Source organism: Canis aureus, chromosome 17 (assembly GCF_053574225.1).
Source record: "Canis aureus isolate CA01 chromosome 17, VMU_Caureus_v.1.0, whole genome shotgun sequence".
NCBI lineage: Eukaryota > Metazoa > Chordata > Mammalia > Carnivora > Canidae > Canis > Canis aureus.
In genome coordinates, this window is record NC_135627.1 from 49,815,478 (window position 1) to 49,835,447 (window position 19,970).

At 36.8% G+C, this 19,970-nt stretch overlaps 1 long non-coding RNA gene across 1 annotated transcript in view; it reads left to right on the forward strand.

The window, feature by feature from the left end:
* Positions 1 to 19,970, forward strand: part of LOC144287962 (uncharacterized) — a 64,281-nt gene that overhangs the window by 22,879 nt on the left and 21,432 nt on the right. Inside the window, exon 5 of the long non-coding RNA XR_013355859.1 lies at positions 19,021 to 19,150. This is a non-coding gene — a long non-coding RNA (uncharacterized LOC144287962). The remainder of the gene's footprint in view (positions 1 to 19,020; positions 19,151 to 19,970) is intronic.

A 19,970-nucleotide genomic window follows, 5' to 3' on the forward strand; every position in this document is an offset into this window, starting at 1 on the left:
ATCACAATCTGAAGGTATTGCCTGTACAACAGCAAAGGTACTTCCTAAGAAGTAGTAATTTAACACCTTGGTAAGGATTTTGAAGGGCAATGTTAGTAAAATCCTCTGTTCTTGCACCATTTCTCAGCCGCACAGTAAGCTGAGTCCTGTCCTAGCAAGCTTCCCACTGCTGTGCAAGCCAATTTAAGGATCTTATGTGAAGCCTCCAACACTTACCTGTGTCTTACAGTGAGTTCTGAATCACTACCTTAATCAACTAAACTTCAGCAAGGGTTTATAGGAGAGTAAGAATATATACTGAATGAGAATAAATGACCAAAATACATTTGATCTCACAAAGAAATGTCAGAAGTGACATTACCTTAATCAACTAAACTTCAGCAAGGGTTTATAGGAGAGTAAGAATATATACTGAATGAGAATAAATGACCAAAATACATTTGATCTCACAAAGAAATGTCAGAAGTGACATTAATCTGATTTAAAGTTATGAGATTTTGTCGATCAAGGGGGTAATGATTTTCTAAAATTATGTTACCCCTTAATATGTATTCTTGGTTACATGAGCTTGAACGCCAGATTAAAAGTGTCACACAAGAAACTTGCTGAAGGAAGATCTAAGGACAATATAGCATTGATTAGTGATCCAGGGAAAAGGAACTAAGTTTAGAAAATATGTCATGATGCTTTTTGTAAATATGTACTCACATTCTCTCATCAGAAGGACATTAGGAAGAACATGACTAAACAAATCAAAGAAATTGATAGAGAAGGCATACATGTGTCTTCAGTATTCCCTAATTTTCTAATGTTTCTAGAAATAGACCAAGGGGAGTAAGTGTATCCAAAACAAGCATTATTTTTATTCAATCAGGTTAATTTGGATTCACTTCTGTGATATACTGTCTATCTTATATGTCAGCTTTACTTTCTTCCTTGTAAGCCTATACACTCTGATTAATTTCTTCAACCACATCTTTGTTAATATTTTCAATTCCATTTTCAATTTCCATTTTGGAACCCACCTAACAAACCAAAGCTGAAGCAATCCAACAGACTGATTTCTTTGTTCCTATACCTGGGCAGTTGAATCCAACTGGAGAAAATCACAAAATCCTCAGAAAATTGCCTCTATAAATTAATGTTCTCTGAGCTCAATAGGGCCATTTACCCGGCTCACCAATTCTCTGTTCTGATAAGGTTTTTCTCCATTTTCCATAATATCTGATCAAACCATTTCTTATCTCCTCAACCGTCCTAACCTAATACCTTCCCACTCATTCTCAGCAGAAAATCTTGTCTCCCACTTCACAGAAATATAGAAACACTCAGATAAGAACTCCTTCAAATTTCTGACACCCCATCTGTAAAAGTGATGGTGAATTATAACTAACTTCCCTCTTTGTGATAGTAAATGTCTCATTTGACTAAAGCTAACTCCTCCACTTGTTCTCTAGATCCCATAAATGCTACCTCAAGAATTTCATTCCAGTTATTAGAACTTCTCCTATTTTTTCCCATAAGTTCTCTCTTTATCTACTTGCATTTTTGCAAACTCCTAATATCTTTTCCATTTGTTTTTATACTTCAAGCTTTCTCCAGTTTTATTTCCCTCTCTACTCCCTGGCACTGCCAAGCTACTTGAAAAAGACATCCAAGTCCCTATATCTGCTTCCTCTTTTTCCATTTATTGTGCAGATCATGGCAATATCAATGTCATCTCATAGTCATTCACTGAATGAGCTTTTGGGAAGACTAGTACTGAATTTTTGTTGCTATATGCAATGAATTCTGAGTTTTCATTTGTCAAGTCTCCAGGGAGTGTTTAATATTGTACACCACAACCTCTTCCTTGAACCCAAAATTTCCTTAGCATTCTCAATGTTAAGCTCTTCTGGATCTTCTCTTACGCCTTCTTTGATTGCTCCTTCTCAGCCTTCTCGCGATTTTCCTTGATGAACTCATCTATTTACAGGACATCTTAACCCGTGTGCTGATGGCTACCTCGACAGTCTTTGTAGCACCTGTCACTCATTCAGGTCATCTGACTCACTCAATACATCAGTAGTATGGTATTCTGTATGCCCCTCTATAGAAAAAGAAAAAAAAAAAAACAGGAAGTAGAATGTTTAGGTTCATTTCCAATCAGGGATCTTCATTTCATTATCTTCCACAAAACAAATTTGTATGCAAGTCTGGAAGACTAAGGTTCTTCTGGCAGCATGATTAGAGAGATATTTTGTAGTGTTTATCTTGTCTTTGTAGGTTTGAGTGGAAGGCAAAAACTTAAATAATGAAGGCAAAAGTTTAAAATACAAGAAAATACAGGAGAATGACTTCACAATCTTTTGTCAAGGAAGATAATTGAAAGATCAGTTTCAAACTAGGAACACACATTTAAGCAGTTGTAACTGGAATAAGATTACTATCCAGAATTTATAAATAATTGAATAAATAAGAAAAATAGACATATCAAGCAAAACATAAAAACAGGCATTTCATAGGAAATGAAATTTCTACATTTCTTACATCTTACAATGTAAGATGCAGCTGAAGTTTTTGTAAGCTGGGAGAGGTCTCTTGGGACAAAATGATCCCTCAAAAACACCTATTCATAATCCCTGCGACCTGTGAAGATATTACCTCACATAGTAAAGGGACTTTGCCAATGTGATTAAGTAAAAGGACTGGAGATCAGACATTATTCCGAATTCTTCAGGTGGACTTAATGTAATCAGAGTCCTTAAAGTGGAAGAGGGAAGCAGAAGAGAGAGTCAGAGGAAGGTATGAGTCTGGAAGAAAGGCATAGAGAGATCCAGGTGTGTTGGCCTGAAGATGGAGCATAGCGACATGCGTAAAGTGATGCAGGCGGCCCCTACAGGCTGGAAAAGGCAAGGGGACAGATTCTCCCCTCCAGCCTCCAGAATGAATAAAAGTCTGACATCTTGATTTTAGTCCAATTATGGCCCAGTTTAGATTGCTAACATTCAGAGCTTACAGATAATAAAGTTGAATGGTTTTAAGCCAGTAAGTTTGTGGTCACTTATTACAGCAGCAATTGGAAACATCCATCTCTTCAGTTCTTTTTTTTTTTTTTTTTTTTTTTAGATTTTTATTTATTTATTCATGAGAGACAGAGAGAGAGAGAGAGAGAGAGAGGCAGAGACACAGGCAGAGGGAGAAGCAGGCTCCATGCAGGGAACCCGACATGGGACTCGATCCCGGGCCTCAAGGATCACGTCCTGGGCCGAAGGCGGCGCTAAACCGCTGAGCCACCCAGGCTGCCCTCTTCAGTTCTAAATTACCTTGGGGAGTTGCTGGAAAGATGGAGAGCCAAAACCAGGACAACATACACTGCCACCACCACCATCACCACCGCCACCACCACTTAGTTTGTGCTCAGCTGTGCAGACGTTTTGCAAAAATTGGCCACATATATTCTGTATTTAAATTCAGCGAATAAATTCATAGGACCCACATTATTCCCTGTTGACAAATCAGGAAACCCTGAGAAGGTAAGAGAATTATCAATTGTTAAAAGCCACACTGCTGGTTAATTTGTACGTGACTAAATTTATTTATTTATTTATTTATTTATTTATTTATTTATTTATTTATTATTTATAAAGATTTTATTTATTTATTCATGAGAGACATAGAAAGAAAGGCAGAGACACAAGCAGAGGGAAAAGTAGGGAATCTGATGTGGGACTTGATCCTGGGACTCCAGGATCATGCCCTGAGCTGAAAGCAGATGCTCAACCACTGAGCCACCCAGGCATCCCTAGAATCGTTTAATAATAAAAGTGAATTTTATTTTGAGATCGCTAGAGATACAATGATGTGCTTAATCAGTAATTTAATTATCTATAATAAGTGTATACATTATTATGCATCTATTATGTGCTATAATTAATACAGTTATGCATATAATTACATATAAAAACATTTTTTTGGAGGACTCCTATCTGTTGAACAATTACATAAAAATTAATCACAGGTAAAAATTCCTCAAAATGTGGCATGGTCCTAAGAACGTTTAACCGTGAACTCTATAGGACTAGTCTTCAAACTAAAACAACTGTGGTAAGAGGAAAAAGAGCCATTTGTAAATAGTTCTTCAATCTATTTTAGATGTGTATTGAATTATATGTGAATATCAGTTTAGTAATTTCCTCTAAATTTCACTGAACTAGAAGACTATGGAGGAGGGAGTGTGATCCAGGTACCTGAAATATATGTCTCATGTTTGCGTCAGACTCAACCACTATAGTATTAGTTGGATCCTCATACAAGTGAAATTTTACTCAAGTAACAGAGAGAGTAAGAGTAACATTGAGTGAGTTACGGGCAGGAAGGAGGAAGGGAGAGAAGAGAGAGAGAGCAAGCCTAGGAGGGTGAGTTTGGATTGAGAGAGGAAAAGCATGACAAACTTGAGGAGAAAAAAGTTAAGCTACTGGCAATTATTTCTCTATCGCAGCACTTATTTTTTTTCAGCTTTATAAATATGTCAAATCAAGCACTGAGGAAAATGGTTTACAAATGCAGAACTCTAAAAAAAAAATAAGATCAAAAGGAGATCAAAGACCCCATTAAAAAGATTAAGTTTAAAATGGTGGATGGAGATCAGCTTTCCATTTCACTGTTATTTAGAGTCGATTGAGGTCCAATTTCAACCGTACACAGAAACATGAATTGATTTTAATGGCATGTGTGGAAAAAAAAATTTTGCCTCAAATACTCTAACAAAAAGATTCCAAGAAAGCAGATATGCCTATAATGGTTTTATTGCTCTGTGCCGCAAAACTGGAATTGTATAGTGAAAGAGCTTAAAGTATGTAAAGAAAGAAAAGTTAGGTTGGTATTCAGAGCAAAGTGAGTGCAAAGATCTTTCTGTATTATCAAGCCCTAACTTTCAGCCCATCGGTTGTCAGTTTAAAAAGCATGCAATTAAATCATGGTTCCACAGATACCACCTGTCAGAAACAAAAATGATAAACTCACCTGAAAGGTACAAGCAAAGTTTAATAAGAACTATGGAAAATGTATGTTTGCTTGTGTTTGCTTTTAAAGAAGCTGGCAAATAGTTATAAACTTTTACAAAAATAGAGTTGATCTAAATTCAACACATCTTCTGCTTTATAAAAGTTCACATGCTCCGTGTTTACTCACCTATTCTAAACTTGTTTTTTTTTTTCTTGCATATGCTTGACCAAGTGCATATGAATTTTTAAGCAGTCAGGATCAAATAAACATTGAAAAGTAAATAAAGGCATTTCTAATACTATCAAGGTGTTATGGTGGATTTGTATCCCAGCAAAAATCCGCGAAGAAAATGTATTCTCATCAGACAAGACCCTTTCACAATCCTACTCTTCTTTAGAAGCTTACATGCCATAATTGAAGGCTGAAACTTCCCTTTTCTTGATTTCATAGTATGTTTAATAGAAGTTAGTCTATCTATTTATGTTCCTGGATAATAATATCTTGAAACACTTCTAAGTATAGTATGTGACATTTGGATGTCGCTGTTTTGGCACAGCGACAACTTTGGCTTGGAATTATTCTGCTTAGACCTTGAAAAATTAAGTTTTTTTTAGTTTTTTAGTTTTTTAAGTGGCCATGTCATGTACATAACAGACATCCTCACTGCACTCCTGAATTTCCCCTCACTACATGTTCATCACGTCCCTAACTCTCAGAAACACTGGGATCAAGGATGCAATGAGAATTCTTGACAGCTTATAGTGTGGAGAGATGTGGGCCAACGGTCTGAGAAGAAGTGGAGTGTAAGAAGTAGGGCAAGGCTTGGAGATACCATGAAGTTAAGGGGATGTGCAGTTTGTATCTGATGTAATTCATAAGAACAATTTCTTTACATTTTTTACCAGCCATTTTGTTACTGCTGTATCAAAACAGCTGCTTCTGTTAGAGACCATCAGAAAACAGATGGTACCCTCAAAAGGTAATTAAGGAGAGTTTAAGAAAGGAGCTTTCACACATATTTAGGCAGGGTTAAAGGAAAGACATGGCCTGCTGGAACATTCCACAAGAAGCAGCCATGCAAAGCTGTGGCCACCACAGCTCTGAACTCAGAGAGTATAGCTAGAGCGGAGTTCTGAATCCATCCGGTTATAAGGTAAGGGAACTCATTTGAATCTATAGATAGAGGACACTTCTAGGAGCCAAGAAAGTTGTGGAGAACAATGGAGAGTGGATCTGGAATGGAAAATAAGAATAGGTAAGTACAATTCTTCCTTTTGCCCCTCAGGATACACATTTCTTTGTATATTAGTCATCATGTTATACCTGGTTGATGTCAATGGAACCACAATCCTACCCCAACACCTAAATTGAAACATTGGCTGCCATTGATACACTCTTTTGTAGGATAGAAACGGGGAAAATAGGCAGAGTGAGAGGAAATGCAGCACTCAGTGGAAAACATTGATTATCCTTTTAGCGAAAAAACAGTTGATACTCTCATTGTTTTTTATTTATTTTTCAAATTTGTAAAATCAGATAATACCAGGACCACCGTGGGCTGTTTGGATATTGTCATTGTGTAGTGGCCCATGGTCCAGCATTTAGGCTCTGTCGAGGCCCCATTGCAAGCATGGAGCTGCTTTTCAACCATGGAATAGCATCTCCTGAGGAGGACATGGCCTTATCCCAAAGTCCAAGACATCTGCACTGTGATTATCATATTGAGACTTGTCAGGGGCTCCTGTAATACCCATATATTCCAGAAAATTCCAGTACATAAAACTCAAGTGATAGGCCAGTTTGCCTGCAGCTTGGATTGGCTGAAGAAAGACCTCACACAGATACTTCCTGTATTCTTTCAAAAACAATACAAGTGTGTTCTCTTAGCAACTGTAACAGCTTCTATATTCAAAGAAATATATTATTTTCATCAGAAAAAGGTATCAGATTGGTTTAAGATTTTTTTTTCTACGAAGTCTAAAGAGGGAGTTTTTCTTTACCTCCACCTCTAGTTCTCTTTACCCTAACCCTCAGTTGTTTATTTCTTTTTTTTTTAAGATTTTATTTATTTCACCATGAGAGACACAGAGAGAGAAAGAGAGAGAGAGACAGAGACACAGGCAGAGGGAAAAGCAGGCTCCACACAGGGAGTCCAATGTGGGACTCGATCCCGGGATCCTAGGACCCCGGGGTCACACCCTGGGCAAAGACAGATGCTAAACCACTGAGCCACCCCGAGATCCCCTCAGTCGTTTATTTCTTATTACTTTCCCAACACCTCCCTGCAAGAAGGTACTCAGCTCATTTGTGTGCAAAATGTAGGCAAACTGAGGTCACCAATAGAGTTTGCTAAATAAGAGAAATCTGCTCATTCATGCAAGATAATTATTTCTTTTGCTTTTCTCTCTCAACTTTGAGTGATGATAACTCAAACGAGGGTGAAAGCTCTGCTTCTTCAGGAAGTGACTCTATTTTAGAATGTCATTTTACATCGTCAAGTTCTATACCACAGAATCTTGATAAAGTACTTTGAGAAACTCTTTGTGGAGTAACAATTTTAGCAGAGGTAAATTCACATTAAGTTTTCTGCAACAATTAGAGCAAAATGATTGGCAGGCCTAGGATGATATGATGTCTATTTTATGCACTGCAGCTTGGATAAAAATGGTTGGATATGCAATAAGGAGAAGTAGGGGTTATGCTGTGGAAACTTACTTCACCAATTTGAATATTTATCTTATTGTAGGCGTCCTAGGAGATTTCAAGTTTAACTCAACATATGGTCTGTAAATTTTAAATTAAATTTATTTTATAAATTTGACACAATAGGAGTTAAGCTCAAATGAAGGATATAAGCATATGGTGGATTTTCCACTAATTGAGAGTCTTACACCATGAGAAGTAAGTAGAAGAGGGGTTTAGTAGCTTTAGTTTCATTTTTATGACTATATATAACTGAGCAGATTACTTTTATTCTTTGTTGGTTGTTATTCTAAAGCATAGATGAAAAAGATTTTTTTACTAAAGCACGTTCAAGGAAATAAGTGTTCCACTAAAACAATTTAGATTTTTTTACATGTTTATATTTTCACATATAATTATATGCATATATGCACTCATGTATTCATAACCACATATATCTCTGGTCACCCAACAGTTATTCCTCTTTTTTATTGGTTTACTGAGGTACAACTGACAAATAACATTTTAAGATATTTAAAGTGTGCAATGGGATCATTCAACATATGTATACATTGTGAGCTATCCCCCTTTAACAAAACAGTACATTTCCAAATGGTAGAAATCTCTAATCTCAGGACATCTTGGAGAGAAGCACTTTTTAACCCCCAGCATACCTCCCACCAACTCCTTAATTCTCTCTAACCTAGCTTCTGCTCCTATCACTCCACTAACCCCCCCCCCCTGAATAAATTCACCATGGATCTGGTTCCCCTAAATGCACAAATGTGTTTAGTCCTTATATCCTTCCCAGTATCTGAATCAGTTGACAACTCTTTGTAAGAAGAAAAGTTTTCTTCTTTTTTTAAAAAAAAAATATATTTTATTTATTCATGAGAAACACAGAAAGAGAGGCAGAGACATAGGCAGAGGGAGAAGCAGGCTCCCTGCGGGGAACCTGATGTGGGACTCGATTCCAGGACCCCAGGATCACGATGTGAGCCAAAGGCAGACGCTCAACCACTGAGCCACCCATGCAGGCCAGGAAAAGTTTTCTTCTTGAAACACTTTTTCCTTAGCTTCCTTGAGACTCCACTCTCATGATTCACTGGTTCCACTTTCTCTTTACTTATTCTTTTTGCTTACTCATGTTTAAACAAAGAATATACTCTTCAGACCTGATTCTAACTCATCAATATGATGAATTATTTCCCTCTTGTCCTCTCCCTTTTTACCTAACTGTTCTCAGAAATGTAGACATAGGCATTAAGCTGAATGGTTTACTTGTTGTAAATTAAACATTGAGGAGAATGGTTTAGGGCCATGAGCTTTCCAAACAGCATAAAAATCTTTATTTCTGTTTGGTGAAGTGAGAGAGCCAGGAAATGTTAGATATTTCACCATCCTTTGTCCTAGCCTCTTCATTTTTGGCCACATCCAGGCTCCTTCTTGATTAGGCTAACAGAACAAGGCCACTACATCAAGAGGTAGCTCTGGACAAAATCTACCAGCTTCCTGAACGTGATAGCCACCACACAAAATGTAGACCTGCAAGAAAAGCTGTTTCTGCACACTGAGATCCCAAGAGATTCATTCCTTATACCTGGACCACTTCCCTGAGCTTTTCCTTCCAAATCAAGGGTGTGTGTATGTAGATTTCTACTGAAAAAGTGGTGAACCTGAAGTTGCACAAAAGCCTCCTCTTTTCTTCCCTCATTTTCCATGATTCCTCTCTGGTGCTTATGTCAGGAGAGTGAGTCCTCTCCCCAGTATTTTCTCTGCTATCATTTTCATTTCAAGCCCAAAGGTTTTGGGATATGAGCCAAACTTTTCTTCTGTTTCTATGGCTGAAATGGGATTTTTCTTGTTTTCCTGGAAAATTACATTTGGTATTTCAACAGAGATCTTGGAATAAGAGAGCTGGATACCTCTGTTCAAGCAGCTGCTATTTTGGAAATAATACCACATGCTAGGATTCCTTTTTTTTTTTTTTTGTATACAATATTGGCATTGTTTTTTTTTTTTTTTCAATCTGCATGTAGAAAGAAATTAAGGGTATCTTTACAGTCAACTGGATGCCTCTTTATCATCAGTTCATAAATACGATTTATAGGTTTTCTCTTATATATTTGTATAATCCAGGATGAAACATCTCCCCTCGGATGTTTCAGAAAATGTTTTAAGATCCACAGGGGAAAGAATCTCTAGGATTCCCACAAGAAAAAAACTGTACTATTCATTTGGGAATCAATACAGTATGCATTTTGTAAACAAAGGGAAACAGAAAATATACATTTTAAAAACAATGAGAATTATCAGAAAAAAACATAAAGTGTATATGTTAAATACATATGTATATTTCAAGTATGTATATTTGAAAAGAGCAGCACAGGATTTTTATAGAGATTTAAAACAAATTTTAGAATAAGTGAAGTAAAATTATTTTTATGAACCTGCTGATTTCTCTCATTACTATCTGACCTGGAAGTCATAGAAAAATATGATTTGATAAGCTGAATTATCTATTCCTATTTCTGAAGATACATTGTAGTTTTGAAGTTTATTACACAGAAGTTAAAAAAAATGGCTCTCAGTAAGAGAAAGAGCACATTTCTGCAACAGAAAAAAAATCACTTTGTGTTGAAAACTGGTATTTCCATTCTAGGAAACCTTAATCCAACTGGCTGTATGTGTGAAATAATGAGCACAAGAGTCAACAGACTTTTTTTTTTTTTCCCCAATAGCAAAGGTCACAAGCCTTTCGTTGTACACACTGGAGCTGTTCAAACTTGCAGGGACATGAGCCTCATTTGAAAAGCCTGTCTGTGTGATGGCTACTGTGTCTCCATTAGTCAGAGTATAGCTTATTTCAAGGGTGAGGGTGGCACGTTCAAATACTGAATTTAGACAAGACACTTAAGAAATATGATTTTATGTGCAATTGCAAAATGACATGTAACCATTTCAGGTAATGTCTTAGTATGGTTCCACTTCAAGGGTACAGTTATTTTAGACATTGGTTAAATACATTTTCCCCCTAAATGCTGGGAAAACTGGTTAAATTTTGCATTTGTATAGCCATTAAAATACTGTGATAGTTAATTTTGTGTGTCAGTGTGATTGGGTCACAGGGTACACAGTTTAAAGATTATTTCTGAGTTGTCTGTGTGGGTATTTCTGGATGAGACTAACATTTGAACAGCTGAACTCCGTAATGCCTCCCCAGCAGTACGGATGGGCATGATTCCTTCTTGCCTGCCTGCTTGAGATGGGACATTAGTTTTCTGCTCTTGGACTTGGATAAAACCCTTTGTTCCCATAGTCCTTAGGCCTTTGGACTCAGACTAGAATTATACTACTGGCTTTATTGGGCCTCCAGTTTCCAGACAGCAGATTATGGGAATTCTCAGCCTTCACAGAAGCAATGCTCCATTCCCAGGGCCATTACAGAGATTAGTGCCACCGTCAAGGACTTAAAAGATGGTGGTGATTCCCACTACATCCTCACTCAGCTCTCCTAATTAGCCTGTGTGGAAGACAGATGGATCTTGGAGATTGGCATTGGATTACTGTAAACTAAACCAGGTGGAGACTCAAATTGCAGCTTCTGTACCAGATGCAGTTTAATTGCTTAAGCAAATTAACACATCCCATGGTACCTAGTATGCAGTTATTGATCTGACAAATGCCTTTTTCTCTACCTTTTCTGTAAGGTCCACCAAAAGCAGTTGTTTTTAGCTGACAAGGCCAGCAATACACCTTCACTGTCTTACCTCAGGATTAGGTCAAATCACTAGCCCTATGTCATTATGTAGTTCACAGAGATTTTGATCACCTCTCTCTTCCACAAAATGTCACACTAGTGCACTACACTGATGACATGCTGACTGCAGCTAGTGAGCAAGAAGGAGCGACTACTCTAGACTTAATAGTGATATATTTGCATATCAAGGGTGAAAAATCCAATAGAAGTTCAGGGAACTTTTGCCTCAGTGAAATTTTCAAGAGCCCTCTGGTATGGGTGATGTTGAGATATCTCTTCTAAAATGAAGGATAGGTTGTTGCACCTGGTCCCTCCTACAACCAAAAAGGAAACACAATGCCTAGTGGAGCTCTTTGGATATTGGAGGCAACATATTCCTCATTTGGATGTGTTACTCCGGTGCATTTACCAAAGGACCTGAAAATCTCATAGTTTCGAGTGGGACCCAGAAAAAGAGAAGGCTTTGCAACAGAACAAGATTTTCTGTAGTTTGGGTCATAGGATCCAGCAGTTCTATGGTGCTTTAAGAATTGGTGGCAGATAGAAATGCTTTTGAAGCCCTTGGCACGCTGTTTTAAGTGCATTGCAAGACAGACCCTTAGGATTTTGAAGTAAAACTGTCATCCTCAGCAAATAACTATTCTACTTTTGAGGAATAGCTTTTGCCTGCTATTGGGTCTTAGTAGAGACTGAATGCTTAACCATGAGAGCTCACTTCACCACAAAATATGTGCTGCCACATGGCTCATGGAATTCACCGGTCTCATCATGTTCCCCACCATCCTGAAGCAGCAAAAATTTTTGCTTTTCTCATGAATTTATGTTCTGCTGTCCCAAAAGTCTTAGTCCTAGGGGGAGGAATGCTTCTACCAGGAGACACAAAAATAATCTGTTAAACTAAAAGTAAAGACTGCCACTCAAGCAGTTTGAGTTTCTCATGCCTCTGAATCAGCAGGCAAATAAGGAAGATGCTGTACTGACTGGGGGGAATGATTCTGACTTCCAAGGGAAATTGAACTACTACTCCAGTGTAGGTAAAGGAAGAGGACGTTTGGAATACAAGAGGTTCCTTAGGGGATCTCTTAGTATTACCATGCTCTGCAATTAAGGTCAATAGAAAAATATAGCAATTCAATCCAGACAATACTGCCAATGGCAAAAATTCTTCAGGAATGAAAGTTTGGATCACCATGCCCAGTAAAGAACCACAACTTCCTGAGGCTTGCTGAAATCAATGGGACTACAGAGTGAGTAATGAAAGAAGGTAGTTGTCAGTAACTAACCATGAGCATGTGACTCCCACAGATTAGATATATTTGTTTTCCTTGTCTCCTATTCCTTTATTATGTAACATCGGATATAAAAGATGTATTGACTTTACATCACTGCATTAATCACTGTTAATTTTATATTGTACTATTTATTTAACTTAAGAGGCACCAAATTGAAGATTAAATATCACTCAAGGACTTTATTTCCTCTCTTCTGGAGGGGGATTATTGCACTTTTAATTTAAGCTGGATAGCTGTGACATGTTAGGCAGAATGATGACCTTGTTCTTTTATTTATTTGGAAAAAATATATGGCTTAAGGAGATTCATATGAGTTCCAAGTTGACAAGGGATAGACTTCTAAGAGTTAATTTTATTTGTCTATGTGAGTAGGACACAGTGTATTCAGATTAAACATTATTTCTTGGTGTGTTTGTGAGGCTATTTCCAGATGAGATTATCATTTAAATTGGTTGACTCAGTAAAGTAAATTACCCTTCCTCATGTAAGGCATCATCTAATCCACTGAGGGCCTGCACAGGACAAAAGGTGGAGGAAGGAAGGATTTATTCCTTCCCTGCCTGCCTACCTGTCTGATTGAGCTGCTACATACATCAGCTTTTCCTATCCTTGAACTGGACTGTTAGATTTGTTTCTCTGAAGAACCCTGATTAACACAAATATGCAAGAATATTATACTTTCAGTGCTAGCCAAATAATATAAATAAATTTAAAAAATTAAATAATACTATGGTGTAGTCCAAGAGAACTAAATAAGATCTGCTTAGAGTTATGTACCGGCCAAGCTTCTATCTTTATCATCCCTATTGACTTGCATGGCATCGCAAATTTAACAGTTTCAGATCTATTTCTTTGAATCTGTTGGTACATCTCTAGTATGATTATTAAATACAAATGTAGCAATTAGTGATACTTCTCTTATTAATTATCACCATGGGAGTAATTAGAAAGGGCAGCAACCTCAGAGCAACTTTGAGTTATGGGAGCAGAGGGGTTTGACAAAAATGTTGAGTGTGTGGACTGTAAACTTTGTCTCTATCAACATTTTACTGGAGAACTGACTCTAATTGTTAAAAGCCTGCAAAGGCCATGTCACAAAATGACAAAGGGTGTCTATTCTAGAACCCAATTACCAATCTTTGAATCTGGGCAACTGTTTCTAGTTTGTGTGAATTCGGCTGTTATTTAACTTTTTTCTCACTATTTCCTCATTTGTAAAATGTGGATGATATCTTACAGGGTTATTTTAAATATTAAATATATTAATAAATAAAAAAATATAACAGTGCATAGCCCATTTTAATTAAGGAGTAAGTGTTACCAAGTTTCAAAAAATAGTGAATATGGTGGATATTTAGTAATATGCATATGGCTTTACGCTACATATTGCTTAGACTGAAATCTGCCAAGAACATAAAACCTTTATATATATTTATTTATTTGCAGTAGTACTTTCTGCAAATGCATCCTTAGCAATATTTTTTTTCTGGCTAGATTTACCTATGTTTATGTATAAATTTGAAACTTCTATATACATAAAAAAAATCTATGAACACTAACCAAATTATGTTTAAGTGTGCCATTTTAAGATCTCACTATGATTTGAACTTCACAGACTTGTATAAATGTGGGCATATGTTCCCATCCTTTTATGACATATTAAACATTTTTAATTTAAATTTAACAGTTTTCAATTAATTTAGCTCTTATATTTTCATGAAGCTTTCATCTACTTAGAGATAAAACATGTACTCTACATATGTTTAATTATTTCAAATTCCAAGAAACATAAATTTTATGGTACTAAAAACCATACTTTTAATAGTTTTTATTATTTAATTATGTTGTTCTGTATAACTGAGAAGAGATAAAACCAACAAGAATAAAATAATTTTCTATCACTTCTCGATCATTAAAACATGTAGGTTTTAATTTTTCCTCTTCTTCATCCAAATGTCATATCATAATTTTATTTTTTTAAAAATCCAATGACATAGTTACATTTGTGATCTACGATTATTCCAAGGCATTTATGAAATGCGTGGCGGTATGTAGAGTATAATATTAATAGTTTTTGATGAAGTTGCTTCTATGTTGGTTACTGAGGTTCATGGCTACTCTTTGTGTTTGTAACAAATCTTTGTCTTCAATGAAATACCATAAGTAATTGTAATGGGTACTCTATCATATTCATTTATTTCATATTGGTTTGCTTAGGTTACTATATTTCTGCTGCATTTTATGCTTTGAATACTTTTACCATACCTATTTTACCATATTGTTGTACTTATATATACATTCCATATTTATCCCAGTTATTTCATGTATTTCATGACTAACTTTTCATATAAATTAACCTCAGAATAAGAGTGTTTTTCTTTCTACAATCAGCATCTCTATATCTAATATGTAAGCCTATGTTTTCCAAGGTTTTAAGCTAAGGTTGTAGATTTCGGAAGAGGGGCCATGTTGGGGTAGAGCCAAATGACTTGGGGCCAATTAACCACTGAATCTTAATAACTAAGAAGCTATCAGGAAGACTAGCTAGGCACTAATATTCCCATTTAGGATATAAGAAAATGGACACAAAACAGTTTAATGATTTTTATATTTCATTCAGAACCCACATGGATAATCCAGAATAAGCTCCTCTTTTCTATAATCTTAACTTAATTCCATCTTTGCTATGAACAATAATATTCACAAGTCCTAGGTTAGGATGTAGACATCTTTTTGAGGGCCATCATTTAGCCTACTACATAGGGTGACCCCATCAATCAGAAGAGCTGTATATGAGAAGTGGGGGCCAGAAATCCAGTAATATGTTGTCTGTAAGAAATTCATTGAGCAAAAAAAGATACAAAATTCTGAATCTAAATTGTGATAGGTAGAGATGCCTGGGTGGCTCAGTGGTTATGCATTTGCCTTCAGCCCAGGGCATGATCCTAGAGTCCTGAGATCAAGTTCCACATCAGGTTCCCTACATGGAGCCTGCTTCTCCCTTTGCCTATGTCTCTGCCCCTCTGTCTCTGTCTCTGTCTCTGTCTCTGTGTCTCTCATGAATGAATAAATAAAATCTTAATAAATAAATAAATAAATAAATAAATAAATAAATAAATAAATTGTTATAGCTAGATACAACAGGCAAATATAAGCCCCCAAAATAACTCAATGTAGAAATTTTAATATCAAATGAAACATAATTTAACCTAAAAGTATCATGAGTAGTAATACTTTAAATACATGTGAATAGAAAAATAGATTAAGAAGTTACATTTTTAAATTGTTAATATATAGCCCCCAATTTTATAAATACAGAACTAAAGTTAGAGAGGGAAAAAGGACAAATAAAGTATTACAGTTTTAAACTTACCTCTCAGGGATCCCTGGGTGGCTCAGTGGTTTAGCGCCTGCCTTCAGCCCAGCGGGTGTGATCCTGGAGTCCCAGGATCGAGTCCCACATCGGGCTCCCTGCATGGAACCTGCTTCTCCCTCTGCCTGTGTCTCTTTATATTATTATTATAAATTTTATTATTTATATTTATATATTATAAATAAATAAAATCTTAAAAAAATAAATTTACCTCTCAGAAAGAAATACGCCCAATAACATAATAAAAAGAAATCTATATACAAAATTATAATAATGTGATTAATATCCTTGAAACCAAAAAAATAAAACCAAACAACAAAAACACAACCAAGAATAAAAAGAGACTTTCTTAACTTGACCTAATGTGTATATTAAAAATTAATAAGAAAAATGATTTTCTTTTTGTTTTTCCTTTTGTGGTAAGAGCATTTAACATAAAATTTACCTCCCTGGTGAATTTTTCAGTATATGCAATACAGTATTATTAATCTGAGGCCCTGTATTGTACAGATCACCAGAATTTATCTTTCTTGTGTAGTTGATATGTTGTATGCTTTGACTGACATCTCATCATTTCCCCCCTGCCCAGCCCAGCCCTTGGTAACTACCATTATACTTTCTGCTTCTATGTGTTTGACTAAAAAACATGATTCTTTTTTTTTTTTAAACATAGTATTTATTTATTTATTTATTTATTTATTTATTTATTTATTTATGAGAGACACAGAGAGAGAGAGAGAGAGAGAGGCAGAGACACAGGCAGAGGGAGAAGCAGGCTCCATGCAGGGAGCCCGATGTGGGACTTGATCCCGAGACTCCAGGATCATGCCCTGGGCTGAAGGCAGCGCTTAACCGCTGAGCTACCTGGGCTGCCCACAAACATGATTCTTAATAGAAAATTGTTGGAAATATTTCCTGTGGGTCCTGAACAAGATAAGAATTCTCACTATTGCAACTACTAATAAACATAGGATTAAAATTTATAGCCAGCAACATTATCTTTTAAAATAAGATATAACAGTTATTAGGATTGGTATAGAAAAGTCAAAGTTCTATTTGTAGATGATATGATTATCTATATAGAAAACTCAACTAGATCAAAAGATATTTATAGAGCTATAGAAAATTTAGCAAATATCCTATTGTGCAAGATCAACTTATGAAGCCATCTGTATTTTTCTTTTTTTTTTAAGATTTTATTTATTTATTCATAAGAAATACAGAAAGAGAGGCAGAGACACAGGCAGAGGGAAAAGCAGGCTCTTCACAGGGAGTCTGATGTGGAACTCGATCCCAGGACCTGGGATCATGCCTGGAGCTGAAGGCAGACGCTCAACTGCTAAGCCACCCAGGCGTCCCGCCATCTGTGTTTTTTTCTACCATCAATAGTCAATTAAAAATGAAATATTATTTATAACCTAATAAAATGAGTTGATACAGACAGACAACTTTTCTTATCAAATACTAAGGCAAAATGACAATGCCATGCTTTAAGCAAAATGGTGAAACTGACTGGTATAGGGCCTTATAAATAATATGAGTATAGGGGGCTGAATGGTGATCCCTCAAAATACATGTCATAACCCAGTTTCTGAACCTGTAAATATCACCTTTGGTGACTATTACTTTATGTGGCAAAAAAAAAAAAAAATGTAGTTAAGGATCTTGAAGTGGTTATCCTGGATTATCAAGGTGGACTCTAAATGCCATCATAAATGAGAGAGAGACAGAAGGAGTTTTCTTTTTTTTTTTTTCAGAAGGAGTTTTCATACACAAATCCATAAAGAAAGTGATATAAAGATGGATCAAAGTGAGTCAAGGAAAGACAGATGGGGCCAGGAGCCAAGGAAAGACAATAGCAACAATGAGTTAGAAGAGAAAGGAATGGGTAATCCCTCAGAACCTCCGGAAGGAGTGTGGCCCTCCTGACGCCTTGCTGCCTCTCATATTACCTTGAAAAATAATTTCTGAGGTGAGCCCCAGCTTCACTCTTTGAAGTGGTCTTTGGTTTCTCTTTTATATGGGCCAGAAATTACAGTGGATGGTGCTGCTAGTGGACAGTGATCCTTACGTGAAAGGGGGATAACTGATGTCAGGGTGCCAGAGAACAAGGAGCAGAGCTCAACTGCCAAAGACAAGGTGGGTCTGGTTACCAAAATGGACAGTGGAGTCAGAGCAGTAACAAGAATAGTGGAGAAAGAGATAAGGAGTCTATGAAATTCTTGCTTAATGAAGTGTAATGGAAGAGTTCTATGTTGAGTACCTTGAATCACCAAAATGGAGAACCATGTTCACTCGGTCAATTCCCAGATGTGAACCAGTTTACAGACCCAGAAAAGGCCGGCTTCCTTTGGGAAAGAGTCCAGATGCATTGCCAAAAATTCATACTGTTGATTTTTCTCCTAGACTTCTTAAAAGGGACATATGGCCTTTTAGTACATTTACTACAAACAAGGGAAAAGGAAATATCCAGATTTTTCTGAGGATTGCTAGACACTTGTTCTTAAGTGACACTAATTCCAGGAGATCCATATGTCATTGTGGTTTATAACTCAGAGCAAAAGTTTATGGGGGGGGGGGGTGTCAAATGATCAATGGAGTTTAAGGTCAGATTAATCTTGCACTGGGCCCATTGGGTCCTCAAGACCATCTTATAGTTATTTCCCCAGTTGCAGAATGTATAATTGGAATAGACATACTTAGCAACTGCCAGGATCCCTTATCTGTGGGGTGAGGACTGCTGTGGTAGGAAAAGTGATGTGGGAACCACTAGAACTGTCTCTATTTAGGATTAATAGTAAACTAAAAGCTATATCACATTTTTGGAAGTATTTCAGAAATTAATGCCACCATCATGGACTAGAAAGTTGCAGAGGTGCTGATACCCACTACATCCCTATTCAAATTACCTTATTTGTCCCATGCAGAAAACAGATGGATTTGTGGAACGACATTGGAATTTTATAAAATTAACCAAACGGTGGTGACTCCAGTTGCAGCTGCTATTCCAGATGTGGCTTCATTGCTTCAGGAAATTAACACATCCCTTGGTACCTGGTATGTAGCTATCCATCTGGCAAATGTTTTTTTTTTTCCTTGAGGAGTGGTAGTAAAGATCACAAGAAGCAGTTTGCTCTCAGCCAGCAGGGCCAGCAATATACCTCCACTGTCCTCCCTCAGGGTTACCTCCAGCTCTGAGTAATGATTTAGTCTGTAGGGAGCTTGATTGCTTTTCCCTTTTACAAGATATTATACCAGTCTATTATATTGATGATATTATGCTGATTAGGTATAATGAGCAAGAAGTAGCTACTATCTAGACTTATTGTTAAAACATTTGCATGTCAAAAGGTGAGAAATACATTCCACAAAAATTTAGGGGACTTTTACCTTAGTACAATTTCCAGGAGGCCTGCAATGTGGGGCATTTTGAGACATTTTTTCTAAGGTGAAGGATAGTTTGTTGCATCTGTTCTGCTTTCATAAGAAAAAAAGAAGCAGTGGCTAGTGGGCCTCTTTGGATTTTTGTGGAAATGTATCCCTCACTTGGTTTTTTTTTTTTTTTTTTTAAATTTTATTTATTTATGATAGTCACACAGAGAGAGAGAGAGAGAGAGAGAGGCAGAGACACAGGCAGAGGGAGAAGCAGGCTCCATGCACCGGGAGCCTGACGTGGGATTCGATCCTGGGTCTCCAGGATCGCGCCCTGGGCCAAAGGTAGGCGCCAAACCGCTACGCCACCCAGGGATCCCCTCCCTCACTTGGTTTTATATTCTGAGCCAGTTAGCAAGTGGCCTGAAAGTCTGCTAGTTTTGACTGGGGCCTCACACAAGAGAAAGCTGTGTAACAGGTCCGGGCTGCCCTGCAAGATGCTCAA